The 26,566-nt window shown below is 54.0% G+C and overlaps 1 protein-coding gene across 2 annotated transcripts in view; it reads right to left on the minus strand.

Moving 5' to 3' along the window:
• Positions 1 to 16,610, minus strand: part of ZHX2 (zinc fingers and homeoboxes 2) — a 158,267-nt gene extending 141,657 nt beyond the window's left edge. For both annotated transcript variants that reach the window (XM_075549314.1, XM_075549312.1), the window contains exon 1: positions 16,183 to 16,610. The gene's annotated coding sequence lies outside the window, so the exon portion shown is untranslated. The remainder of the gene's footprint in view (positions 1 to 16,182) is intronic.
• Between the last annotated feature and the right edge of the window lie 9,956 nt (positions 16,611 to 26,566).

Below are 26,566 nucleotides of genomic sequence, written 5' to 3' on the forward strand. Positions count from 1 at the left end.
TTAAATGGTTCAGCGCTCAATGACCAACCCAAAGGTTGGGCAATCTGCTCACGTAAGGAAGGCCTTATGGGACAGATCTACGCTGCCATCTGGGTGGATACGCCCGGGAAGTTGACGCAGTGGAACCTAAGAACCACAGCTCTTTACAGAGCTTAGTCTAGTGGTTTCAAACTGCTGACCTTCAAACTTTTAAAGATCTCGTTCCTGGTGGGAAACACATGTATACCACCATCGAATACACACACACACACATGCACACACACGCACACCCCACTGAAGGTGTCCTAAAACACACCGACAGCCTTTGCCTGATTAGTTCTTCTGCATTCTGCGATGCTGTGGGCACTGATCAATAATGATTAGTCACACTAAGCTGATGTCATAGGCTCTGCCGGCCTGAGCGCTGCAGTTGGAGCAAACACAGACAAAAACTCCTGGGCCCGCCAGTCCAGCTGTGCTATAGCCAAGGCAGAGAGACAGGCGCTCATGGAGGTTAAGCGGCTTCCCCGAGGTCACACAGCAGGGGGAATGCAGTCCGAACAAGGGCTTAAGCTGCCCCCCTGCCCTGCCGCTCAGGTCCCACGGTGAACTTGAGGCTTGCTAGCCCACCAGCCAAAAGGGGCAGAGGAGAAGATGTGACCTGAGGCACAGCTGAATGAGACCTGCTTTCCAATCCCTCCGCCTCCTCCTAGGCCTCAGAGCAGGAGCACAGGCTGGAGGTGAGCTGGGTGACACTTCGTCTGGTTCACTCAGTGGCCAAGGCCACCGGGGGACCAAGGAACTGGACCACCTCTCTTAGCAAATCAGCAAGTGGTTCTCTGTCCCAGCAAACACCCACTCCATCCACATAAAACCACTGCAGGTAGGTGAATGGATTCCTGCCATCCCTCCCCCCCCCTCAAAGCTACTCCAAGTACAGGGACAACCTGAGGGCAGGCGGGGTTCATGTGAGCATCACGACAGACACCACAGCCAGCCAGCGCTGGCCAGCCCAGAGGATGCGAGTGGGGCGCTCTGGGAAGACCTAGCTTACTCCTCCTACTATACCTCACAGGGTCCAGATGGGGCCCCATCCACACGGGGCTCAGGAAGTGTGTCCTGAACGACAGTAGGCTAAGTGTCAGAACACGTCCGTGCAGGCCGGACAGCCTTTGTGGCCCTCGTTCCAGATCCTGAGAGAGCAAGAACATGCTGGGGCTGGCTGCCTCACTGAGCAGAGATGCGAAGCCAGGCTGAAAGAAACAGGCCCCCTAGAGCGAGGCAGGACCCTCTAGCTAGTTCTGACCAATGGGCTGTAGGCAGAAGGGCACCTCGAAAGTGTGTCTATGTCCCTTTAATGTCCCTTCCTCTGCCCCAGCAAGCTGAAAGCCAATGGCTTCAGATCACATAGCTACACAATTCAGGCAGCCTGGCCCCTGGAGTCAGCACTTGGAAGAAAGCTACCTCGGGGGAGCTATTGGCCTTCACTGCGGACTTCAGGAGAGTAAGAAATGCAACTGGCTTTTAGGGGTCTCTATGAGTTGGCATTGAGTTTGTTCATGTTAGGAAATCAGGGTTTACTTGTTGCCGCCTAACCCATCATATTTCACATCTAGTGGCTCTCCAAGAGACTTCATGTAGTTCTGTCGCTGACAGGTCAGTGACTCTCCATCACGTAAATGCGCGTACACACACCCCTACATTGAAGTCCCAATAAGGCCCCTTTTCCTAACACACAGAATGACTTACTAAGTTCAGTGAATCTGACTGCCTCTCTGTCTGTTTGTTTTCTTTCTGGGGAGGCAGGAGGATTTTGACAAACTGCAAGAGGACAAGCATCTCGAGGCTGAGAAGCTGTTTCAGGTCAAGGAGAACCTTCTAATGATGAGGACAAAGAGACTCCTGTTCCTACCTCTCGGTGTGGTTAGTCACAAACAAAACCTTGCCCCTGGAAGGGTGGATGGACAGTGTCCCTGCGGCCACCTTGCCAAGCTACTGAACACAGAACCTGAGAACTTCCTACCTCCTGATCGAGAAGTGCACCTTGGAAAGCCCCTGGGCCACGTGCTTCACTGTGCAGCGTGGGGGCCTCCACTTCCCTGTGCGTCCAATCGGCACAGACATTTCTATGAAGCGGGGTCACTAGGAGGGATTAATAAAGCAAGACAAGGTACAATGTACAACAAGTCTGGTTCAATGGGAAGTTGACAGTAGGCAGTATGTCTGTTTCTTCCTCCACGGCCAATTCAAAGTCAAGTTTGGTCTTAAAGTTCAACTCTGGCAGAGAGCTGGATTTTGGAAGCATTAGCAAGCTCCTTCCCCACCCCCCACTTCCCAACCCCACCTCCCCGTCTGGAAATTGCTCTCTGAGCCTCGGGCCACAGACACAGGAAGAGAGGAATCTGGAGATGCTATTCATGAGAGGAGGATGAAGTAGATCCAGGTTGCACGCAGCGCTCTAGTCTCCAGCCCAGGCAATGGGGCTGAGGCCAGGAGGCAGGCGGAGGATGACCAAGAAGCCCAGGGCTTGGGACGGCGCAGGAAGCTGCCTTAACTGCTTCCTGTTTTGAGAGGGACAAGAGGACAGTCCTTTCCGCTGTGGCACGGACTGGCCACCAGGGGCAGCAGTAAGCAGCAGCAACTCATTCCTGAGCAGTGCAAACCCGGGCGCAGGGCACCTGGGTAGCACAGATGGCGAAGTGCTTGGCTAGTAATGAAAGGTGTGCTATTTGAATCAACCCGGAGGTACCTCAGAAGAAAGGCCTGGTCATCTGCTTTCAAACCACACAGGGCTGCCTTGAATTGGCACTGGCTAAGGCAATGGGTGTTCCCGGGTTCAATTCTTGCTCTCACTCACCGCTATGGGTTTCCAGGGATGTAACCGTTTACGGGAGTAGAAAGCCTGGGCCAGTCTTTCTCCCTCGCAGCTGTTGATGGTTTTGAGCTGCCGACAATGGAGATGGCAGCCCAACGCTTAACCACTGTGCTACTTGGGCTCCACTTCCACCACCAAGGCTCCTTGGGAGTTCAAACCTCAAGACCCAATGCCCTGCCTGCACGCTACCTGCAAGCCCCCTGAAAGCAGGTTGGGGACCCCTGGGCAATCAGGGTACCACACAGGTTTTCAGGAGGTGATCAGATGAGGCTCTAGAACAGTAGTTCTCAACTTTCCTAATGCCGAGACCCTTTCACACAGGTCCTCATGCTGTGGGGACCTCCAACCATAAAATTATTTTCGTTGCTACTTCATAACTGTCATTTTGCTACTGTTATGAATCTGGCTACCCCTGTGAAAGGGTCGTTCAACCCCCAAAGGGGTCGAGACCCACAGGTTGAGAACCGCTGCTCTAGCACCACACAGGCAGCGAGAGAACCGTGGCCGAGTCGGCGACACAGCCTGGCTTCCTTCCCCGAGACCTCCTCCTTCCCTCTTACACAGATGGCCAAGAGCAGGCCTGGACCGTCTGTCCTCATGACTGGGCACTTAGGCCCAGCATGACGTGGCCCTCCTATTTCAAAACACACACACACACACACACACACACACACACACACACACACACACACAGAGCTTCTCTTCAATTCCGTTCTGTTTGTCAACCCAACAACAGTGCATTGAGCAACCACTCAGCCAGACTGGCGTCCATGGGGAGGGGGTGGGGACATGGGAAGCAAAGTGTAATGCTCTCGTGCTGTATGAGTTTGGGTACTTGCTCTGGAACACACACACACACACACACACACGCATGCACGCCTGCAAGTCTGTGGGTTCAAAAGAGCAGGTTTCTGAGACCCACGCTGGCCAGGTGGGAGCTAGGCTTGCTGTGTGCACAGGGTGAGTCCCTTTGGCACTCAGGCAGAGCCCCCTGAGCTCGGGCTCTTAGAGAGGGGAGTCCATTCATCCCATGTGCACATTCTCCATGGCTGGTGGGCTAACCAGGCGAGTGGGCTCTTGTCCTTCCTGTCACTGCCTCACCTGGTCTTCATCTGGAATCTCCAAGTGGTTCCCTAATTCTCCTGCCTGAGATGGAAAGTGTCCCACCCCTGAACCTTGCCCAGCCAAGCAGGCTGTCCTGGTGATGCCTGTGGTCACCAGTGCACCCTCTCTCCCAGCTGGGGAAATGAGGGGGCTGTACGCCCACAAAGCGAGGACACTGGGCTGGTCTTGGACGCCACGCATACCCCCACCAGGGATTTCTTCCTGGCTGGGAGCAAAGGCCCACACTGTGACTTTGGAGATGGGAGACCAGGCAGAGGGTGTCCACGTCTGGACAGCAGACCTATGCCAGCAGCTCAGCCGAGTCACTGCTGGGCTCTGTGGACGGGGCTGCCGACTCCCTGGGCAACTCAGCAGGTGGGGCCGGCTTCCTGTCTCTCTGCCCCCTTCCTCCTGTGACCTGGGAGTGGAGGGTCCCAGTCCCAGAGCTAAGGCAGAAGCAGGCCTCTCAAACTACCATGGCTCAGAGGCACCTCAGAGAAACGCCAGTGACTGCAACTCCATCACCGGCCGTCATTCTAGGTCACCTGCTAAGCACTTTCCAGGCAGTAGCAAGGCCCGCAGTTCAAAGCCAGCAGCCGCTCTGAGGGAGATAGACCAGGCATTTCACTTCTGGAAAGAGTGACCATCTCAGAAACCCCTGTCTAGTAGGGTTGCTATGAGTTAGCATTGACTCGATGGCTGTGGGTTTGGTTTGGGAGCCCGTGATGTTGTCACTCTTCCCAGCAGCCCTCAGGGGGTTGCTCGGGCTGCCAGCACAGGGTCCTGCCGCTGAATCAGGAGGCCAGGGAGGGAAGGGCAGTGGCAGGGCCATCTTTACATCTTGTACCCCCCCCCCCCTTTGATCATGTTTCTCCTGTAGAGGAAATAGCTTTGTTAAGCTCTTTGCTCACAGCCTGGCCAGAGCTGCATGTCACGGCCACGTCAACAACAGACAGTGGTGACCTGGAGTGGGTGGGAGAGGCCAGAAGGCGGCTCCTAACAGAGGTGGGTGGGCACCTTTGCTTTCTTGGGAGGCCAGGGTGTGTGTGGGGGAATGTGGACTGACAGAAGCTGGAGAAGCTGGCTGCATCCTGACCCACACTTCAAAGGGAGGATGGTGAGTCCAGGCAGCAGCAGAGAGGCCCCAGGCCCTCACTTCCCTCTCCTCACCAAGAGCTCTGGCAGGGACCTCTGAACCTCACTCACTGGGCACCTCTCCTGCCTCACCCTGGTCCTATTTCTGGGAACTGAATGGGTCCAACAGATCTGAGTGTGAATTCTTTTTAAAAAAAATGAATCATTTTATTGGGAGCTCTTATGATAATCCATACATTCTGGGTGCATCCTGCTCCTCTCCCCTCTTGGGGTCTAATCCTGGCATCCATAAACACACCAAAGGGACCTGGTCCAGCTTGGGGAAACTGAGGCCCAGGGCAGGAAGAGGGTCACGCAGCTACTCAGCAGCCTTTTCCTTTTTTCCTTCTCTATGGAGTGCCCGATGACCTCCCCTTCCTCAGCCTCAGTGTTCCCACCTGTCAAGTGGGGATTAGGAGCCATGGTGGAGCAGTGTGCTATACGCACAGGCTGCCCACTGCAAGGTTGGCAATTTGAACTCCCCAGCCCTTCGGCGGGAGAAAGGCATTTGGCTTCTGTACAGATGACAGACGACAGGTTGGAAATCCCACGGGGCAGTTCTAGGATCACTAGGAGGTGGCTCCCCTAGACTGATGATCTGATTGAGGGCAGTCAGATACAGAGCCCCGCTGGTGCAGCGGTTGCACATTGGGCTGGGATCTGCCAGGTCAGCAGTTTGAAAGCACCAGCCACTCTGGAGGGAGTAGAAAGACAGGGCTTTCTACTCCCGTAAAGATTTGTCGTCTCAGCAACACCCATAGACAGTCCACCCTGTCTGAGGGGGTCCTGAGGAGCCCCACTGCTTTGATGGCAGGGAGTCTTTTTGTGTTCACAGTCTGGGCCTGCTGCTAGTGGGAATGTGGGTTAGAGACCTGTTTAGAAACAGAACTATCCTAAGACCCACCACTCCCTGCCCATCGACCCAAGAGACCGCGAAGACACGTGGGCACACAGGGCCGAGTGCACATGTGCCCACAGCACTGTTCCTCATGATGTCCCCGAGAGGGGACATCCAAAGTCCATCACCTGCTGAGGCGCTGAACGCACTGTGGTGTCAGCCGCACAATGGAATGTCCCCAGGCAGTCACAAGGACAGAAGCCCTGATGTGTGGGACAGGGTGGATGGCACCAAACAGCGTGGATGGTGCAGGAGAGAGAGGCCGGGCAAGGAAACACACCTGAATGCTCCCACCCATGTGGCATGTCTAGAAACGGCATCTCTGTGGTGACAGAAAGTAGAGTACTGGCTGACTAGGGCTGGACAGCTGCTTCCCTTTGGGGCTGTGGAAATGCCCTGACATTAGATGGTGGTGATGGCTGCACAACTTCGTGAGCACACTAAGACCCTTGAACCCCACACTTAGGGTGGGTGCCTCTTAGGGCCTGTGTGGTACCCCTGATGAGAGTGATTTCAAACAACGGGCCACCGCCCTGTCTATACTATGGAGTTGTAAGGTGCCTGCCACAAAGTGAAGCGGCCTAGCCGCGGTGATGGTTGACAAGGATGCTGCCGCCCACACAAGGATCCGTTGCTCAATGAGAAGTTGCCTAAGCTGCCTCAACATTCCTTATTTTCAGAAGGGCTTTGGGGAGCTGGACAATCACTAGTGAGTCAGTGTCTCTAAGTGACCTGCCTGTACCCACACAGGACAGCCACAGGGCTCCTTCTGGCCCAGCAGACTCTGAGCAGCACCATTCTCCCTGAAACACCGGGCTCCCCGTCAGACAGTAGCTACTGCCAGAGGACCTTATACTTTGTATCAGGAAGCCCATAAACCTCATTTCTCAAAGCGCAATGGCCAATCTCCTGGCCAGCGCCACCAGGTGCAGCCTCGCACAGCCTTTCAAAGGCCTTTTCAAAAGCAGCCCCAGAAGTGATCAGTCTTTGGCTCTGAAGTCCCATGAGCCCAGTTCGCTGCCTGCTCAGAACCAGTTTGGGAGTGGAGTTCCCAGGGTAGGGTTGTGGGCAATTGTGCAGACTGAAGCCTCAGAGCTCTCTGTGAGGAGGGTAGGTGAGGGAGGGTCTCTGCTCCTGCCTGGATGCGCCATCCCTCCCGAGTCCTTAGCCAGAAGGTTCCGGTTGTCGCTCCTCGTCTCCCCCATTAACCCCCTACACACCACACACACACACACACACTCTCTCTCTCTTTCTCTCTCTCTCTCTCTCTCTCTCTCTCTCTCTCTCTCTCTCTCTCTCTCTCTCTCTCTCTCTCTCTCTCTCTCTCTCTCTCTCTCTCTCTCTCTCCAGGCTCGTAGGCCTCTCCCACTGGCTCTGGGTCACCACCAACCATAATCAACTTGGCCATGACATCCAGCTCCAGCTAGGCTTAAAGCAGCTGTTTCCTCTGAATTGTTACCCAACGTGGGAGGGGGATGCAAGACAGAAATTCGAGTTCTCACGGAATCCAAACTTTCTGGAGCTACTGAGGCTGGTTGACCCACACTGGACTAGCACCCAGAGGGATCACCTTTAGACCTGCAGTCTTCTTAAAACCAGATAGTAGTTTAGCTTGGCTAGTAAAGAATGCTTGCCTTGAGCCTTGGGCTCTTTTAAGATCCACCGACACATGGATACAAGGAGCCCTAGTGTCGTGGTGGTGACGCGGGTGGCTGCTAACCATAAGGTCAGTAGTTCGAAACCACCAGCCCCTCTGAGGGAGAAAGATGGGGCTTTCTACTCCCACAGGAGTTACAGCAGGGGTTCTCAAACGTTTTAAAGAGGGGGCCAGTTCACTGTCCCTCAGACCCATTGGAGGGCCGGACTATAGTTTTAAAAAGAATGATGAACAAATTCGTATGCACACTGCACATATCTTATTTTGAAGTAAAAAAAACAAATGGGGCAAAAACACTCGGCGGCCCGATAAATGTCCTCGGTGGGCCGCATGTGGCCCGCGGGCCCGTAGTTTGAGGACGCCTGATTACAGCCTCAGAAACCCACAAGGGCAGTTCTAGCCTGTCCTATAGGGGTCACTATGAGCTGACATACACTTGAAGCCAGTTTGTCTGGGGTTTGGGGAGGGCATACATTTATACAGGATCAAACGGGCCACAACAGCTCCCACGTTGGGATTGAGACCTCATGAGAGTGGGAGAGGGACAGCTCAGGAAGGAGGGGAGGATGGCCGCACAGCTGGGAGGATGTTACCAAGGTCACTGAGCTAGCTCTACATGCAGAGGCTGTTGGGGCGGCCCGGGTTCTGCAGGGTGCATGCGCTCAGCAACAACGCAAAGTAGTTGAAAAGCGAAACACGCGGGAAAGCAGCCCTTCCCACGCTGAAAGCCACCTCAGCACGTGCCCTCCTTGCATGGGGGTTCTGGGGTGTCCAGGGTTGGGGGAGCCTGAGATGGCTTTGTTGTTAGAGCCATGCAGCCTGGCCTCTGATGTTACAAGCAGCGGGGAAGTGCGATCGGCTGAAAGACATTTTCTGAGCGCCAGTTTTAACTAAATGGTTCCGCAGCCAGGTTTTCGTTGGGAGCCATAGGCAGAAGTGGTATGATTCACGGCCCGCACTGACAATGATCCTCTTTCATTGGATAACAACAGCAACACAGCCATCCTCCACCCTCCCCGGGCCGGCTCCCTCCGCCACTGCTCTCTGTCCGCCGCCTGGCAAGGTTGTGTAGCACCCGGAACTTCGCACCTGGATACTTGGGGGTCCCCTGGTTTGCCTTGGGTGCCCTTCTCTGCAGACCCACGGTGGTGAGCAGGGGAGAAGGTGGAGGGCGGCGTTCCCTCCTGCAGGAGGATGGCACAGACATCGACAGTTGTTTCTGCAGGTTTGAGGGGGTACCTCTGGAAAATGGCACAGAATTGGAAGTCTTCTGTTTTCAGGAAACTCAGACACACACACACACACACACAGACACACACACACCTACTCCCTGAAGCGTCCTCTAAAACCGACCTTTCTGCCTACACATTCTCCTGGAAGGAGGTGGTGGTGGCTGGGGCCCAGAAGGTGGACAGCATTTCAGGAAGACCCTGAAAGCCAGAGCAGGGACTTGGGGAGCTGGCTGCTCTACATCTGCATCTCCCTCCAAGACCTTCTGCCTGCGATCTCAAGCAAGGACCCCACCTCGCTCTGTGAACTCTGTGCTTCCCATCTTTAAGGTGGGCCTGGGTCACCACTCTGGAATGGATCCTCATGGATGGATTAGAGGACACGGGGGGGGGGCAGTGGTGGCAGAGTGGTCTTGGGGTCATGTTGGCGCCGCAGCCCATGGTGACTCCACACCAACTGGAACACAATGCTGGCCAGTCCCGAGTGATCCCCCTGATGGGCTTCAGATCAGACACTTGTGATTCAGTGTTCATGGACTGATTTTTGGGAGCCGATCACCAGAGCCCTCTTCCTCATCTGCCACAGTCTGGAAGCTCTGCTGTAAAACCACCCTGCTTCGAAGCAGCACTCACCTCCACCTGGACGTGATTTCACCCAGGTGTCCAGTGTGGCGCGAAGAATTCTCTGAAGCCCCCGAGCTGCCACGGCCTCCTACTTGACACACAGCACAGAGTAGGTGCCCGATTTTCAAGAGCCGTAACTCTTTATGGCCACGCACAGCGGGGGGTGGGGTGCATGTGTGCACGCGCGCATGCTGGGAGCTTCCGCACACTTTCTCACGGGTCAGAGTGGCCAAGGACACAGGAGGGCTGGCAGTGGGGTGGATGTGTGTTGTCCTTTGGGGAGTGCTTTCCTTGAGACTTTCTGCACTGCTGGTTTAAACGGCCACCTCTCAGGGCCCATGTGTGCACGCTGCTTCCTCCTAAGCCAGCCTTCTGGCCCCTCCTCACTCTGTGCAGATGTTTTGGGGCCCAGTAGCTGCAGGCACCCAACCAGGCTAGGAAACTAATTGCCCAGGAAATAACTCTCACCCCGCCCCCCAACCTCTGCCCTTTTCCCTTTCCTGCCCCAAGTCTCCCCAGAATCTCCAACTGGGAGAACTCACTCCCTTCAAAGAATAAGCTTCCTCAGGCTGGACACTCCGTGCTGTGGGGAGGCCGGGCTTCATGCCTCTCCAGGCTTGGCAGCAATGGTTGTCAGGGCCTTGCTAGTTTCCCTGGAAAGATCACCCCCTGGGGCCCTCCCCAGACCAGCCTGCGTACTTCTGCAAAAGGCTCCACTTCCCCAAGTGAAAGCTGGGGTGCTAAGTCTTTTCAGTGTTTCTGTGGCCCTTGGGGGGATCACCAGCACAGATACTGCCCATTCTGTTGAGCTGCCAGCCAAATCCACCGAAGAGGGATTTAATCTCTGAGGTGTCTCCAATCCAGAGGGCAGGGTGTGGGGAGGAAAAAAGTGAAGGAGCTGGCCCCTGGGAGTAAAGAGCAGTCAATTGGGGTGGGGGCCCTGGTCTTATTTCACCTGAACGTTTTGGAGGTGACTTGATGGGGTGTTGTTAGGGCTGTCTTTTCTCCTAAGGGTCTGTTAGACACACACACACGCACGCACGCATGCACGCACATTGCCAATCAACCTCCCTCAAACGCATGACTACAAGCCGAAGACCAGGAAACAGATTGTGGGTGGATGTTCTTCAAATCACAACCTGTTCAGTCTCGGGGGCCAGTGAGGCAAGTGGGGGAGGGGACGAGAAGGGCCTCTGGGAGTGTGCATGTTTCCAGTTAAAAATGAAGCCACCTGTCAATATTGAAAACAATGTCCAAGTGATCATTTACTAACGTGGCCCGGGTGCGACCAGGCTGGCCGTGCAGAAGGGTGCTGGGTGGACTGGACCCTGAACCCGCCACGTGACATGGCTGTCTCGCTCCGTCACCTCACCCTTTCCATCTCAATAGGAGCTCAGCCTCTGCATGGGGCTTGACCGGCACAGGGGTGTCTTTGAGAGGTGAAGGGGCGGCCAGGGCCCCACAATCAAGGACACACTTCCCCACAGGTTAGGTACGTGTGCCTCCAGGGGTCCGTACGGTCCCATCCCGGAGGGGCGGCAGTGGTGAGGACCAGGGTGCCCTGATGGTGATCCCTGGGAGGTCAATGGAGCACAGACCACCCGCCAGGCCCTGTCACGGATTTCTTTCTTCAGCCTCCCAGCAACGCAAGAGGCAGTGGGCAGTCCCTGAAGTTGGGGGGAAGGGGGTGCAGATACTTAAACGTGGCAAGCAGCTCTCTACCGGTGGAGACGCCTCAGAGGGAAAACCTGGCCATCGCTTTCTCTTTTGGGGAGAAGCAGGCACTGGGAACCCTGTGGCGCACAGGAGGACTCTGATTCCCACGGCCTCGGCAGGAGTTGGAACGGACCTGACTGCAGCAGGTCAGAGCAGTGGCCATTTAGAATGGAGGGCTCTGAGGTTCAGAGAGGTCAGGCAGAGGGAATCAGGAGGCTGGTTTCTGCTGGAAGCAGCCAGGGAAGGGACTGGATGGACTTCAGTGAGTCCAATGGTGAGTAGCAATGCTGTCCCTGGGACCCGAGGGCCAGGGGCCAGGCCAGTGACAGGCTTGTGGAACCTGTTGCAGTGCCCATTCACGACCTGCTCAGTGTCCCCCACGTCCAGCAAAAGTAAGGGAGCTGCCTCCTGGGCAGAGCAGACGACCTCTCGATCACTGTGGATTCTGACTGTCAGGCCATGGAGAATGTGTCCCCATCACTCCTCCCTCCATGTTCTCCCTGTCGCGCCCCTGCCCACCCTCGGCTCTGAGGCAAAGCAGCTCCCCTACTCTGGAACTTGCCAGAACCTGTGTTAGTTCAGATCTTGTCTCCCTACCAGGCCACCCCACCCCCCGCTGTCAGTCTTCCCTCCTTCCGTGGTAACCCTGGGGCCTTGGGATTAAAGGCCAGCCGCCTCCAGGTTACCCCATCTCTTCCGATCATTGCGCCCTCCCTCCCATCTCCCACCTCTCTCTCTACCTTCCCAGGGCCTGACTCTCCTCTGGGAAACCTTTGTTTTCTGGTTCATCTACCTGCCAACTCAGCAACCACCCCTCCCCCCTCCCTCCCTTCCACCTGACCAGCGGAACCCTCCCTCCCTCCCTTCCACCTGACCAGCGGAACCCCAACCTGTTCATGGCAGTGGTATGCTGAGCTAAAGCTGTCTGGTTGCCCCTCCCTGGCAGGTTTGGGAGGCCAGGTGATACAGCTCCGGTGGTGGGTGTGAGCGTAGGGCCAGAGTCCCTGGGAGCAAACTCGGATGAAGTAAAAGCACCCTGCTCCTCACTGGTCCTCTGTTCTCCTTCCTGGATTGCAGACCTGGTGCCACAGTGTCCACCTTCCTGTCACCACAAGATGCTCAGCTTTTGGCCCACACGCCACGCGTGGTAGAATTGACTGGCAGAGAGAGCTTGGGTTCTCAAGGGTCAGGCTAAAGCAACGCCTACCCCGACAACCAGACACCCCTTGTGGTGTGACACGAAGAAGGCCCCCCCGCCCTGACCCCCATCTGATATAGTCACAAGCATTGCTGCTGTTGGTGGTTGAATGCAATGATGTGACCTCCTGCCGGGTCTTGCTCCTGGTCTGTTCAGATGCTCCACCTGCCTCTAGGGCTTCCTCTGAGGTCCCTCAGGTCTGAATAGCCATACTCTCTCTGAGCTTTTTGAACTCAATGATTGTACTTCACGACCCTGCGTGGCTTGGCCTGAGAGTGTTACTTTGCCCTTCAGCTCAGTTTCTTGAGGGGAGGTGGGAAAGGGGTCTCCATCTATCTCACTGCACCTCCATAACTCCTGGGACAGTGCTTTGTATTGAGTGGTGGCATGCGCTGGGGTCTGGCGCAAGTTAGCTAACCTCTCTGCGCCCGTTTCTTCATCTACCAGAGAAGAAGCTAACAGGACCTCTCACACCTTGGTGGCTTGTATGAGGTGGTGAGTGGAAGCTATGCCTCCTGGGGATGGAGTACCCAGGCAGCAGGGGAAGCCTGGGCTTTCTTATGCTAATCTATAGCGAGCAGTTTCATGTGTTTTTTGCCACATCAGTCAGGCTGTGCTTACCGTGCTGATAGGGGCATCCCACAGTGATGGCACCAGTACTTATACACATACCTATACCAGCAGGGTCCTGGGCCTGTGGTGGGCACCTTTCAGCGGAGCTTCTAGACTAAGACAGGCTAGGCAGAAAGCATTTGGTTCCGCTGTGGCTTGGGTCGTCATTGGTCCACACCCCCCCCCAAGTCCTTCTGACAGTCCCGGCAAATAAAGGTGCTCTGTGAGCGTGAGCCCTGGTGACGGCACATGACTAAACCAAGCCAAGCATGGCAGCTACACAGGCGAAGAGATGGACAAAAGCAGGAGACTAGACCTCCCTCCCTCTTTACCTGCCGACATCTGGCCTCTTGCTTTGTCCTTCAAACAACAGCTTACCCTACCTGAAAGCAACAGCCCATCTCCCTGCATCTATCCGATTCCGACTCCCAGCGACCCCGGGAGAATGAGCAGACCTGCCCCGGTGGGTTTCTGAGACTGTGAGTCCTTATGGGGATTGGTAGCCTCATCTTTCTCCCTGGGACTAACTGGTGGGTTCAAATCACTCACTTGGTAGTTAGCAATCCAAACCGTCACCCGCTACACACAAGGGCTCTCTACCATACCCAGGTAAGTGCTGTCACAGGGCAATGAAGGGTCTGTGGTCACACTTGGGGTTTGCAACATGGACTTGGTGACTCTGCGCCAGTTTCTTTACCTCTCTGAATTCCCCTTACCTCCACTGTCAGCTGTGGATCAGAACAGTCATGTTGAGGATTGTATGATGAAGCAAACAAAGGGGCAGTCTCCTACCGGGGCACACAATCAAACATCATCTACCCAAGCACACGGTCCTGATGCGAAGAAGACACTGGCAGGGGCTGGAAATTACCTCTTAGCATGTTAAGGCCCCCAGTTCTTTGCTAACAAACAACTGGGCCCTTTTGTCCCCAACCCCATCCCCTGTAAATGAAGGCTAGTTAATATATCTGATTTACCCTAAAACTAGCCTCTTGAATTTTCCCCATAAGAGCTATTTGGTGGATCCTCATCTGGCATCCAGTCTGCCCCCACCCCCGAGGAAAGGCGCAGGTGCAGCCCAGAGCTCCTGATAGTAACAGCCTTCCCACAGGCCGAAGGTCTCACGCCAATCTCCACTTTCAGTGATTCCCATCCAGCCGTGAAAGACAAGGGCACGTGTTTATAGAATAACTTGGCTTTCAAATTTAAATCAACCCTGTATATTCGGCCCCTTCAGCCACTTGAAGGCCCCAAGAATCTACTTTTACTATGAAACATGCCATTTTACAAGATATTTATTTCACGTGGTGATTAGCCAAATGCTTTTTGACATGACTGCCCTGGGACCCAACTGCTTAAACTCACTGACCTCATAAAGAGGAACTCACTGTCGGAAATCTTGAAGGGGCTCTCCAAACCCCACCTCCCTCCCTTTGGAAGGCATTGATTTCTGCCTCACACAGGAGAGGGTGAACGTGAGTCAGTATGTACAAATATGTGTGAGTGTGTGTGAATGAATGGGTGTGTGAGTGAATGAGTGTGTGTGAATGTGTATGAGTGTATATATATGTGTGAATGGGTGAGGGTGTGGAAGGAATGTGTGTGTGTGTGTGTGTCAAAGTGTGTTGGGGAGAATGAGTTTGTATGCGTGCATTAGTGGCTGCCAGCGCATGTGTTAAGAGGTTTGGGTTACCCCAAAAGTGAAAGAACCTGTCCCTGCTTGGTCTGATGCTACCTGGGCTTCAGGAGCTGCTACCTTGGGCAGGGTAAGTGCTCAGTGGTCACTGTAGGGAAAACTCTAGGGCCTGCTGGCTTGGTGACCAGGGGCCCTTGCTGGGGGGCAGCTCTTAACTAGGAGCGGGGTCCTGGAAAGTCATTAGCTCCTCCCCAGACGGACTCCACCGCCCCTGTCACCCCACCCCCCAGCAAAAGGTTAAAGGCAGATGTCCCACTGGCTTTGAAGCCAAGCAGTCAGATGGAAGGCTGAGCAAATCACCGCCTCACCTTCTCAACAAGTTTTCGCCCCAATCTGACATACCCTCACCCCCCTGACTCCTCTGGAGGAGCTGGGTCCCCGTAGCTAGGCCAAGGGGACCGTCCTGGGATGCTCGCCGGCCTGCTTCAACTTTCCGCCCCTCTCCTGTCTCCAAAGCCTCCTGCAGAGCGGCTGCGAACTGCCAAGTTGGCCAAGCCGCCCATTCCCAGTCCCGGGAAGCCACAAAGAAGCTGCACCACCAACTGGGATTTAGCCTTCGCTGGGGCAGCCCCGGGGCGCCCGCCGCCGCGCAGGGGACCAGCGTGGGCCAGGGTGGGCAGAGGCAGGCTGGGGCGTGGGCCAGCCGGCCGCGGGCAGCAGGGCCTGGCAACCCCCGGCCCCTCGTTGCCCCCTCCCCACACAGACACCTGAACGGGGCGTGGGGACCGTGCCGCGCGCCGGTCCCGTCCCCGCCAGGTAGCTCCAGCGTCGCTCGCGCTGCGCGCCCGCCGACTGCAGCCACCGGGAGCGACAAGAGGCGAGGCAGCCTCAACCCACAGCGTCATGCTTCCTGCCACCGCGCTACGGCGAATCGTCACCGGGAGCGGGGAGACGGGCGGGGGAGGGCGGGGGCCGAGCTCGCAGCCCCCCGACCGCCGGACCCCGCGGAGAAGGGTCCCCTTCCCGGTGGAGTCCCCGCGGGACCTGCCCCGTTGGCACAAAGCGCCGCGGTTGGGCGGAGAAGGGAGGGAGCCGGCCACGAAATAAATAAATAAAAAACCGAGTCGGGTCTACGTAACGCCCTGTCGAAAGCGGACGCCATATTTTTTTGTGGCTTATGTCGACATAGGGAAACGTAGACATGTTTTTCCTCCTCCTCCTCGGTCTGGCCCCCATGTACCCAAACTTGTCACCATAACTCTTAAAAAAAAATCTCGCCCCCCACCTCCCGTGTCTCCGATAGCCTCCCACCCGCAAAAAGAGCCCGCTTCTTCCCACCCCCCCCCACGCCAGTGCCACCCTGCCCCCCCTCCAGCCCCAAGTCCGGGAACAACACATTTTCGGGGCCGCGGTGGCGGCGGCCGGGGGAAAGTTGGGCGGAGCGGCCGGCGCGGCGCGCGGGGCCGAGGCCGGCGGCGCGCGGGGGCGCGGGGCGCGGGGCGCAGGGCGAAGTTTCTTACCTGCGCGGGGCTGGGAACGAGGGGACCGGCCGAGAGCGCGGAGACGCGGCGCGAGCGTTCCAAAATGGAACTCTGCTGGCTCCCCCCACCCACTCCCCACTCCCCACCGGGCGCCCGACTCGGGCTCCGTGGGAACGCCGGGCAGAGCCAGGCTGCCGGACAGACAGACAGACCGACCGACAGGAAAAAGCCTGGCACGGAGGACGGTGGTCCAAAATTTTTTTAAAGAAATAAAGAAAGAAAAAGAAAAAGAAAAAAAAGAAGGGGGGGGAAATGCCTGGATCAGTGGGGAATCTACGCCAAAACCCACATGATCTGTAACGTCAGCATGCGTATTTGCATACGATACCACCGCGGGAGCTGCCACCCCGGCTCGGGTTCCGCAGAAAGTTACAAAGTGAAATTCGGCCCCCTCCGGAGGCGCTGGGGAAATGTCATTTTGCAGGCGGGCGAGGGGTAGGGGGCGGGGAGGTGAGCCCCAGGGCTCTGGGGACTAAGCGAAGTGAGGGGGGGCGGTCCGTGAACTTAGAAGTCGGAAGAGCCGGGTTGGGGACTTGGTGGCATTTCTGCAGGGAGAGCAGGGGCGGCGCGGCGAAGTCCTGGACTGTGAAGCCCGACCCGCAGCCCCGCGGGCCCAGTGCAGTACCCATTTTCTTTATGAAAAGTTCAAGGTGTCACTGATGAGCTCAACAAACTGTTGCTCTGCACCACGTGGAGTGGCGGGCGGAGGGACCGCGGGGCGTCGCTGCTGCGACCCAGCCAACCTAAGGCAGCGCTGGGGGGCTGCACGCGATTGGGGGGTGCCACGCACCCAGGGCGCTACCTGCGCCCTCACCCGCCTTCAGGCACTGGATTATAGACACACACACACACACACACACACACACACACACACATTTAAAAGCAAATCACATTTTATTCCTGGAACAGTCATGAGAGAGACGAGGTGGGGAGGCTACAAAACCCCGGGTTATGTAACCACCGGAACAAATCGCTTTCACGCGGCAGAGCTGGGGGGTCTAGCTTGCAGCCAGGTCTGGGCTGGGTCGAGAGCCTCAAACTTTTTCCTTAAGAACCAATCAACAGAGGTCTCTGGCGTTGGACGACTCTTCCCGGGCAGCGATCCCCAGATCCCCAGGACTGGAAGACTCGGAGCAATGCCACACCCCTGTGGCTCTCGCCTGGGAGTCCTTGGGAAGTGAGCTTTGGTGCTGTTGGGATTAGGGTGCTAGGCAAGAGGGGCTCTATCCAGGCCGGTCCTCCTCCTCTCGCTTCCCTCAGGTGCCTTAAAGCCAAGGTGGGTGGGGTCTAGCTGCTCTCCGCAGGAGACCTCCTAGAGCCTGAACGTGCGCTCCAGTGATTGTACTCCCCTAACCCGGTTCCGCCAGCAAGCTCCACGGATGCGAGATGCGGAGGGGGACCCCGCACGGCCCCGGGCCTGCGGAGGCCTATCGGTGGCAACCGCGCTCTTGGCAAGTAGTTTTAAATTGCTGAATGATCTTTCACTGCTGGCGTGAGACCCTGCCTCCGCGAATAGAAACTGCTCGTTGGCGCGCCCCTCGCCCCTCCCGCCCCCCCTCTTCCAGTGGTGCCTGGGGCCGTGCAGTGGCTGCCGTACCCTAGATCGCCTCTGCCGGTCTGCGCAGCGCACTGCTGCCCACCGCGCGAGCCTGTCTGCTCTTCGGCTGGCACATCCATGCCCAACATCTCCTGGCTGGGAGTTGTGGGGGAGTGAGCCGGAGCAGAGCAGGGGCGAGCGGACGCTGTGTGGGTCTAGTTTGGCACTCTGTGCACCGAGAGAAAACAAAGGGAGCCCGGGACTGGGCCTGGGAGGTTCCTGCCCCCGCAGCGGATTGCAGACGCGGTGCGTCGGAGCTGCCCTGCCAGACTGCGCCGGTGCCCGCGAATTAGAACGAACTCTAGAGGCTGTTGGCCATTCGGCGCCAGGCAGCAACAGGTGGCCCAGTGCGGTGGAGGGGTGGGGATAGCCCGCCTTGGGGGCGGCCAGGTTTCCTGGCCAGCTCTTGGTGAGTTCTGGCATTTTGGTTTCCTAAACTAGGGACCAAACTGCATTAGTCAATGGGGACTTATAGCGACCTCCCACCCCTGTAGCCCCACGTGGGTTTCTGAGATTATAACAGTTTATGGAGTAGAAAGCCCAGTCTTTCTTCTCCCCAGCTGTGGGTGGTTTCGAACTGCCAACTCTGTGGATAGCAGCCCAACGCATGAACCACTACAGCACCGGGTTCCTTTGATAGGATCAGGTCTCCCCTGTGGTTGCATTCCGCTGGGCAGGCTCCATCTCTGCTACTGTTAGGTGCCAGTGTTGGTCTACTGATACCCATCCTAGTCAGAACCAAGTAGAACTCAGTCCTCCCACCACTACTACCCGAGTTTCTTGGGCTGTAATTTTTAGGGGAGTAACTTGTCCCAGGCCTCCTGGTGAATTACAGCCACCAACCTTTAATTTAGAAGCAAGTGATTAACCACTGCACCTTTGAGGGCTCCCCTTTCTCTGACATGCTATCCTGGCTCCCCAGAAATTAAAAAAAATAATAACAGTAGTGCGGATGTAATTTTCAAACTTTCTAAGTGGCCTGCACCTTTTGACTCTGTTACTGTGCACAAGGGTCTGCTTGTGTGGGCGTTTGCCATTTAAACAGTGTCTGGAATCAGGCAATAGCCTGGGAAGAGGATCCCTTTGGAGTCATTGGTAGTCCAGCAGGCAAACTGGCTCAGCTCTTGCAGAATCTGTTAGCAACTTCCTTGGAGCCGATGATTCACATGGTGCCACACCTTCCCGGACTCATTTGATGCCTGCTGTCAAAGATCCTACTCTATTTACTATTAACACGAGAGTTTCCAAACTCACCCCTGTGGGTTGGGTTGATTCCGTCCCACATTGACCCAACAGGATAGAGCAGGGCTGGGCTTCCCAGGCTGTGAATCTTTATGGAGGTTGAAAGCCTCGTCTTTCTCCCCCATCAGAGTTTAGGGATGCTTTTTTTTGCTTTTCTCAAGGGTGTGCCAGAATACCCATTGCTGAGGTCCCTCCATTCTGACTCATAGCCAGCCCATGGGAAAGAACACAACTGTGCTCCCCAGGGTTTCCGTGACTGCCAGTCTCTCTGAGAGCAGACAGCCTCCTCCTACTCCTGCAGAGCAACCGGTGTGTTTCAACAACTAGCAGCCCAGTGCTGAACCCCCTGTGCCACCAGAACAAAGAGAAACAAGTTAGAATTCATAACTTTAACATTTTTATGTTGCATACTCTCAGGTCATTTCAGATGTCTCCCTCCCCATCCCCTCCCGCTCCCATACCCTCCTACGCCCACACCCTACTTTTCAAAGAAGTATAATCCTCAGCTTCTTTTCAGCAAGTGAACGAAATTTCAAAGGAAGCTAGCCCACCGCAAGCTTGATGCCCACTTCACCTCCCCGCCCCGGCTTCTGGCTGGGTGAGAGACCAGAAGGATTGGAAGGGTGAAGAGCCAAACCAAGCCAAACCAAACCAAACCAAACCAAACCAAACCAAACCAAACCAAACCAAGCCAAGCCAAGCCAAGCCAAGCCAAGCCAAGCCAAGCCAAGCCAAGCCAAGCCAAACCAAACCAAACCAAACCAAACCAAACCAAACCAAACTCACACCATCAGGTCCATTCTGACTCAGAGACCCCAAAGTGAGACATCCTCTGCGATGGCTACTGAGTCCCCAAGTCTTCAGGGCACTTGGGTCTCAGGGCACTGTGTGTAGCACGATGAGCTGCAGTGGCTTTCCATTGTACAAAGGGTCCCGTGGACTGACCCCGCCCCACACAAGCCAAGAGCAGGGACTTTTGCAGTAAGTGCTGTGAGCCCAGCTTGCTTTGTATGTAAGCGCAGCAGGCAGGACCTTACCCGATGATTTCCGCTTTGGGATCAATAGTTATAAGGGCGAGGCTTTTTGAGTGCTTTGTCTGTAGACTTCAGTTGCTAGTTAATCTTTTCAGCCCTCCGAGGCCGTGAGTGGTTCTCAGTTTTTTGGGGGATGTCTCTCAAAGCTCACTGCCATCGAGTTGATGCTGACTCTGCGTGACTCATTGGACAGAGTGGAACTGCCCCTTTGGGTCACCAAGAGTGTAAACACTTTACAAGACTTGCTTACCTCGTCTTTCTCCCCTCCGAGTGGCTTGTGGCCTCAATCGTGAGGTTAGCAGTGCCATTTCAGGTTCCTTTTGAGCTCAAAAAATGATTGCAGACCCCAAATAACTTATGTGGGTTATACATATTAGTATTTCCCATAGAAAATGGGAAAGATATAAAGACACGACTGCACGCTCACTTAATCACCAGATGTCACGTGTTAGTTGATGTTGAGTTGGTTCTGATGACTCACCGTGGCCCACGTGTGCAGAGTAGAACTATTCATAGGGCTTTCGAGGCTGTAAGCTTTCCGAAGCAGATCACCAGGCCTTACTTCTGAGGCACCTCCAGGTAGACTCAAACCTCTAACTTTTCAGTTAGGAGTTGAACACTTCACTGCACCAACCCGAGACTCCACTACATGCCCTGTAGACTCCAAACTCACAACCATCGAGCTGATTCTGACCCTATAGAACATCTTGGAGCAGTTCCTGTGGGTTTCTGAGACTACAAGTCTTTGAAGGAGTTGAAAGTCTCATGTTTCTCCCATTGAGCGGCTGGTGGCTTTGAACTGCTGATCTTATAGTTAGCAGTCCAACACACAACCCACTGTGCCACCAAGGCTTCTGGGAAATTCTATGCTTTTTGTGACCTCAAGGACTCCTTGAAAGGATCTTACCAACCTCCGTGGGTCCCTAGTGGTGTGGTGGGTTACACGTTGGGCCACTAGCCATAAGATCAGCAGTTCAAAACTACCAGCCATTCCGAGGGAGAAAGATGAGATTTTTTATTACTGTAAAGAGTTACCCATCCTGTAGGGTTGCCATGAGCGAGTAAGTACTGACGAGAGCCAGAGGGTGCTTTGGTGTCTATGTTAAATTCTGGCACAATATGCATAGCAGAACCTACACCCATTGAGTAATTTCGACAAGGGCAATTCAGTGACATTGGTGACAGATGTCACATTGGGTCACACCCCATCTTGTCCCTAACACTGATTTAGACTCGCTTCCCCTCAGTCTTTGAGTTGCCATGTTGCCTGTAGAGTTATAGACATTTTGATTTCATGTAGAGAATTCCCCAAAACAGCAAAATGCTGCTAGCAAATGTGTTTCGCTCATTGAGCAAAATATTTATTTAGCTTAAAGATGACATCTGGGGATAATTCTGCTACATGGTTTGAAGATTTTCTCAGAGTGATAGATCAGGGGTTTCTCCAGACTTACTTAATAGATCCAGTAAGTTGGGATTCTGCAAGAATTTGAAATTCTGTTCCACAGAGCAACTGCCCCTGTTTTGAGCAGGATTTATCAGTTGATACCTTGATTGAAATGCTCAGGAATCCTAGTTGAACAACATTCACCTTTTTCTGCTTTCCTGGAGGTAGTAGTTCATAGATACAGTTAGACCTGTAGTTTAGTTCCTTCTCTGATCCCTGTGTCTCCTTCCTCTGGTCTAGGCACAGGGACCAAGTGTTGTATCTTGGATAGCTGCTCTCGACCATTCGTTCCTTTAGTCAAACATGACAGACTCCCCCCCCTCCCACCATTTCCTGTGTTTCTGAGTAAAATAGTAGTTTTGTCTCCCAAACTTGCTTAGAAGTTCTGTTGCTTAGAAGATCAAAGGTCATAGGTGTCTCATCCATATTCCCAATATCTCCCAGGTCATAGTTATGGATACTTCTTTGTTTTATGATGAATGAATGGAATGACATTGCTTTTTCATAAAGGTCTTTTGGCAAATTCTGTGAAATCTTTGTTCTTTGCCGCAAACAAAGGGCAAACCTATTCATGAAGTGGGTACACCATCCTGCTGACACAACAAAATTTTCAATGCCTGGTGCTTTTAATTTGTCATCTAGCCATTTGAAGGGCACGTAAGCGAATTCCCATGTGTGTTACGCAGTAACCATTTTGATGACACTCCATAACCCGTTTATGCAATTCAGTCTCTAGAGCCCCATATGAAGTCGTTAAGCCATGTTGAGTTTTTTTGCATTTGGAATCTTTTCCAAGTTAGCTTTCATTTTCCACCACTCCCTCAGTTGTTTCCTCAACATGAAATTCCCTACTTGCAATACTGTTATTGTTTTCTTCTGCTCTTGACACAATTTTGTTTGAAACTAGATTCGTATGACCTGTGTTTTTTTATTTTTGTCCAGTATTAGAAGTATTAGGATCTATTTCTATGAGGATTAAAAAAAAGACTGAAAAATGCCGTACAATAGTCATTGAATTCTCAAAATATACCACAAACTCTACTCCAAAAATAAGCTTTAGTTATAGTTCTTAAAAGAGGTCAATTTACAGTAAAAACAGTGGTGTCCTGGGAACTAACGGTATACATATAAACAAGTAAAATCAATTGGCAATGGAACTCAGCAAGACAGATAGACATCACCATGGAAAATAGATACCCCCCCAAAAGAATCACTCTCAAAAGACACCAGGAGACCCAAAACATGCTGGATCACCAAGGGAGCTGACAGTCATTCAGGGTTTGGAGAGTTTGCTATGACAATATTCCAGAATGTGATGATATGACTATGTTTGCACAGAGCAGCCTGTGTTGGGGCTCATACTACACATGCTGCATTGTGTACTTACCGTGTTACTGCATAGGCTGCGTTACCACATATGCATGGGGAGTGCTAACAGCACATGCAGTAACAGTGTGTACACAACACGGCGTGTATGCTGTGAGCCCTAACACAGGCTGCCCTATGCAAGCATAGTCAACACTGGGTCCAGATAGGGGTTAATAAGCTATATATCAGACTAAGTAATGTAAATAAGCGTACTGTATATCCAAGACCATAGATCTACCAGTACTTGCATTCAGCAATGCTTGGGCGGAGCAAGGGGGCGTGACCAAGCCTGGGTAAGACTGCAAAGGCTACATCCTTGGTCACAGCCCTGGAGAAGAGCGCGAGAAGAAGACAGGCCCCATTGACATTCATCTGACGAGGATGTGATGTGCCCCAGGTAGGAGCACACAGAAGCGGGCAGGTTCTTGCCCAGTATGACACGGACAGCACCGAGGCTGCGGGCGAGCAGGAGGAAAGAAGAGCGGTGATCTCAGCGGTTATCAGACCACCCACAGCGGCTGCAGGCGTCCTCGGATGAGCGGGAGAGACAGAACACCCGCAGGCGCCCTCGGATGAACACCCACACTGCACTGGAGAACAGGTAAGTGGGGACCCTCAGTAGAGTATAAGCCGAAGGGGCCTTTTTCAGCATTAAAAAATGTGCTGAAAATCTCGGCTTATACATGAGTATATAGGGTAAGGTCTACTGATTTGCTTCCATAAAGTTAGCGGTCAAGAAAGCGCTATGAAGCAGTTCTGCTCTGTAACACATGGGGGCGCTCGATGGCAATGGGCTTTGGCACTTTGCTTTTAGAGGAGAAATATTTTAACCCCTGGGGGTTTTGAGGGAAATAAGAGACTAGATCTAAATGTGACTAGAAGGCCTTTCTTCTTCTTGCAGGCTGTGAGAGAATAAAACAAAATGGTTGCGCACACAAGCTCTTTCACACCCCGGACCTCCTTCCTCGAATTGAATGAGCCCTGGCCCCTCTACTTAAGAGTTGTAGGGCCTTGGGAAAGCTACTTACACTCTCAGTGTCTCTTTGCCCTTATCTGTAGAATGGAAACCATAGTAGCGTCCGAGTGCCATCGATTGTGAAAAGCTTGAGGGGGTCAAAGAATCCACACAAAGAGTTTACAGCCAAACTTTGCGCACAGTAGCTGCTCACTGCAGGTACTCCCATGCCTGGCCTTTTCTACAGATGTTACTTATTCTCCCGAGCAAGAATCCCCGGGGTGCCGCGATTAAGCACTTGTCTGTGAACAGAGAGATCCACTGTTCAAACCCACCAGCCACTCCGAAGGGGAAATGATTTGGTGATCTGTCCAATAAAGATTCCGTTCCGTGAGACCCTGTGAGAGTTGTCCTCTGCCCTGCAGGGTCACCATGAGTCAATTTGAATCAACTTGATGTCCCCAGCAGCAACAACATTCCCCAGTCAGCACTGCGATGCCCCTCTCCACTTTCCTGAGGAGGTGGGCTCAGATACAGATGCATCCATTGCCCCACTCCCCTTGGCCCCCCCTAGTGGAGATGTGAAGATGTGAAGGGACTGTGACCATGACCTGGGCTCCAGGAAGGCTTCCAGGAGGCAGCCAGCTGCTATTTATACCCCAACACCATTCCCGCTTTCCAGGCACCCTGCTATTTATACCCCAACACCATTAGCTTTCCAGGCTAAGTTATCTTTAAAGGTCCCCCAATCACAGGCCATTAGCAATGGTGTGGGAACCACAAAAGCTTCCTAAATGGTGTGAGAAGCCATCATGGCCACTCTAAATTGTTGTCCCATTGAGGAAACAGGAAACGTCTGGAAGGCCCAACCTCTGTAAGTCTTCCTTAGTTTACAAACAGGCGTCCTGGTGGTGTCACGGGTCACACGTGGTGCTGCTAACGGCAAGATCAGAAGTTCGAAACCACTAGCTGCTCTGCGGGAGAAAGATGTGGTGTTCTACTCCTGTAAAGAGATACGGTGTCAGGACCGCACAAGGGCAGTTCTACCCTGCTCTACAGGGTCGCTGTGAGTCAGCATCACTTGCTGGCAGTGAGAAGAAGTTTACAAATATTTCCTCTCCTCCTCACTCCACTTCTTTCCCGTCTTCCTATTGTCTCTTGCTCAGACTTCTACTGGCTACAAGAACCTCTTGTAGCCTTAGGACCCTGTTATCCTTTCACTGAGGGGCCTTGGGGCCCAACTCCTAAGTGAGCCAGTGTTAACTGAAAAGTTGACAGGTCGAAACCACGCAGCAGCTCCCAGCTCTGAGGGAGCAATACCTGGTGACCACCTTCCAGAAAGATGGCTGTCAAGGTAGCCTGCTGGGGCAGTTCTCCTCCATCACTAGACGGCATCCAACAACTGCAATCCTTTGGCTGGAGCCGATCTGCCAACTTTTGGGGGACAGGACCGGAAGGGAAGCGTTTTCTCGGCTCTCTGAGCCCCAGGATCCCCATCTCAACTACTGAATGCCTCAGCAACAGCACAGAAGCAACTGGGCCGTGCATTCATGAGGGGGATGGGCCCTGTCCTAGTCACAGGCCCCAGAAGTGCTAGGCTCCAGGGGTGAATTTAAACCATTTCATGTGTCATGAAAGAGCCTTCCTCTTTTGATCCCCCCCTCCCTGCCCCAACCCCAGCTAATTCTAAATGAATGAGATTCTGGGCTTGTGGATAGTACAAAAGTAAGCCCAGCCTGGGGAGCCCAGAGGGCAGACCCTTTGCCCTCCAGTGGCTTTGCAGAAATGCATCATCGCTCTGGTTGCTGCAAAGTCACCTGCAGAGCCCGACTGGCACCGGACACCTGGCACGCCACAGGGTTACCCTTCAACCTCACACCGACCTCACCAGAGGAGCTTTCTCACTTTCTCTTCCCAAGGCCTTCCCTGGACTCAGATGTGGAAACCTCAGGTCTGCGCAGTCGTCTCTGCCCCAGAGCGGCGTCTCTCCTGCCTGTGAACTGCTCACTCACCATCCATCTCCCCACTAGACCGTAAGCCGGTGGCGCAGGTTGGGGGGTGCCCCTGCAGGGCGGGTTTCACTAGCACCTAGGGCCCAGCCCAGCACCTGCCCAGAGCAAGTGCTCAACAAACATGTGCCCACGAAGAAACACACAGGTTTTCTTCTACCTTCTCAACATCCCTGAGAAGCAGCTAATGGGATCTCTACTGGCAGCAACAGCACCCCCCAGAAATCCATTAATTGAGATGAGGTCATATTGGAGGAGGGCGTCCCATGTAAGAAGGCCGTGTGAAGACTCAGACAGACACACAGCTATGAATCAAAGGCATAGAATCCTTGGGGAAGAGCTGAGGTGGTATGCTGGGCCCTTTGATGTAGGCCAGGCCCAGACAGCGGGTCAGCCTCTAATTGTGCTCCTTTTGGGTACTCTCTTAGTTTGGGGAACAAACAGAAGTGTGATGGGGCAAGACCAAGGCTGTAGGGTGAGTGAGGTTAAGATTTCCCCATGAACCTCTCAGGAGGATGATCTGCTCGCTCTTACTGCCTTCGCAGGATGGGCAGGCACAGTGTCACGGTCAGACAAACAGAAATTCCTTGGTGCAAATTTTCTGGCCTTTTTCTCCTCAATGCAGTTTTCAATGCTCTTCAGACTGCTTCCTAATACGCCTGCTCTCATCCTGTGCCCTTCAGCGAAAGTCTAACAAGATGACCCCTGGAG

The sequence above is a fragment of the Tenrec ecaudatus genome, chromosome 5 (assembly GCF_050624435.1).
Source record: "Tenrec ecaudatus isolate mTenEca1 chromosome 5, mTenEca1.hap1, whole genome shotgun sequence".
NCBI lineage: Eukaryota > Metazoa > Chordata > Mammalia > Afrosoricida > Tenrecidae > Tenrec > Tenrec ecaudatus.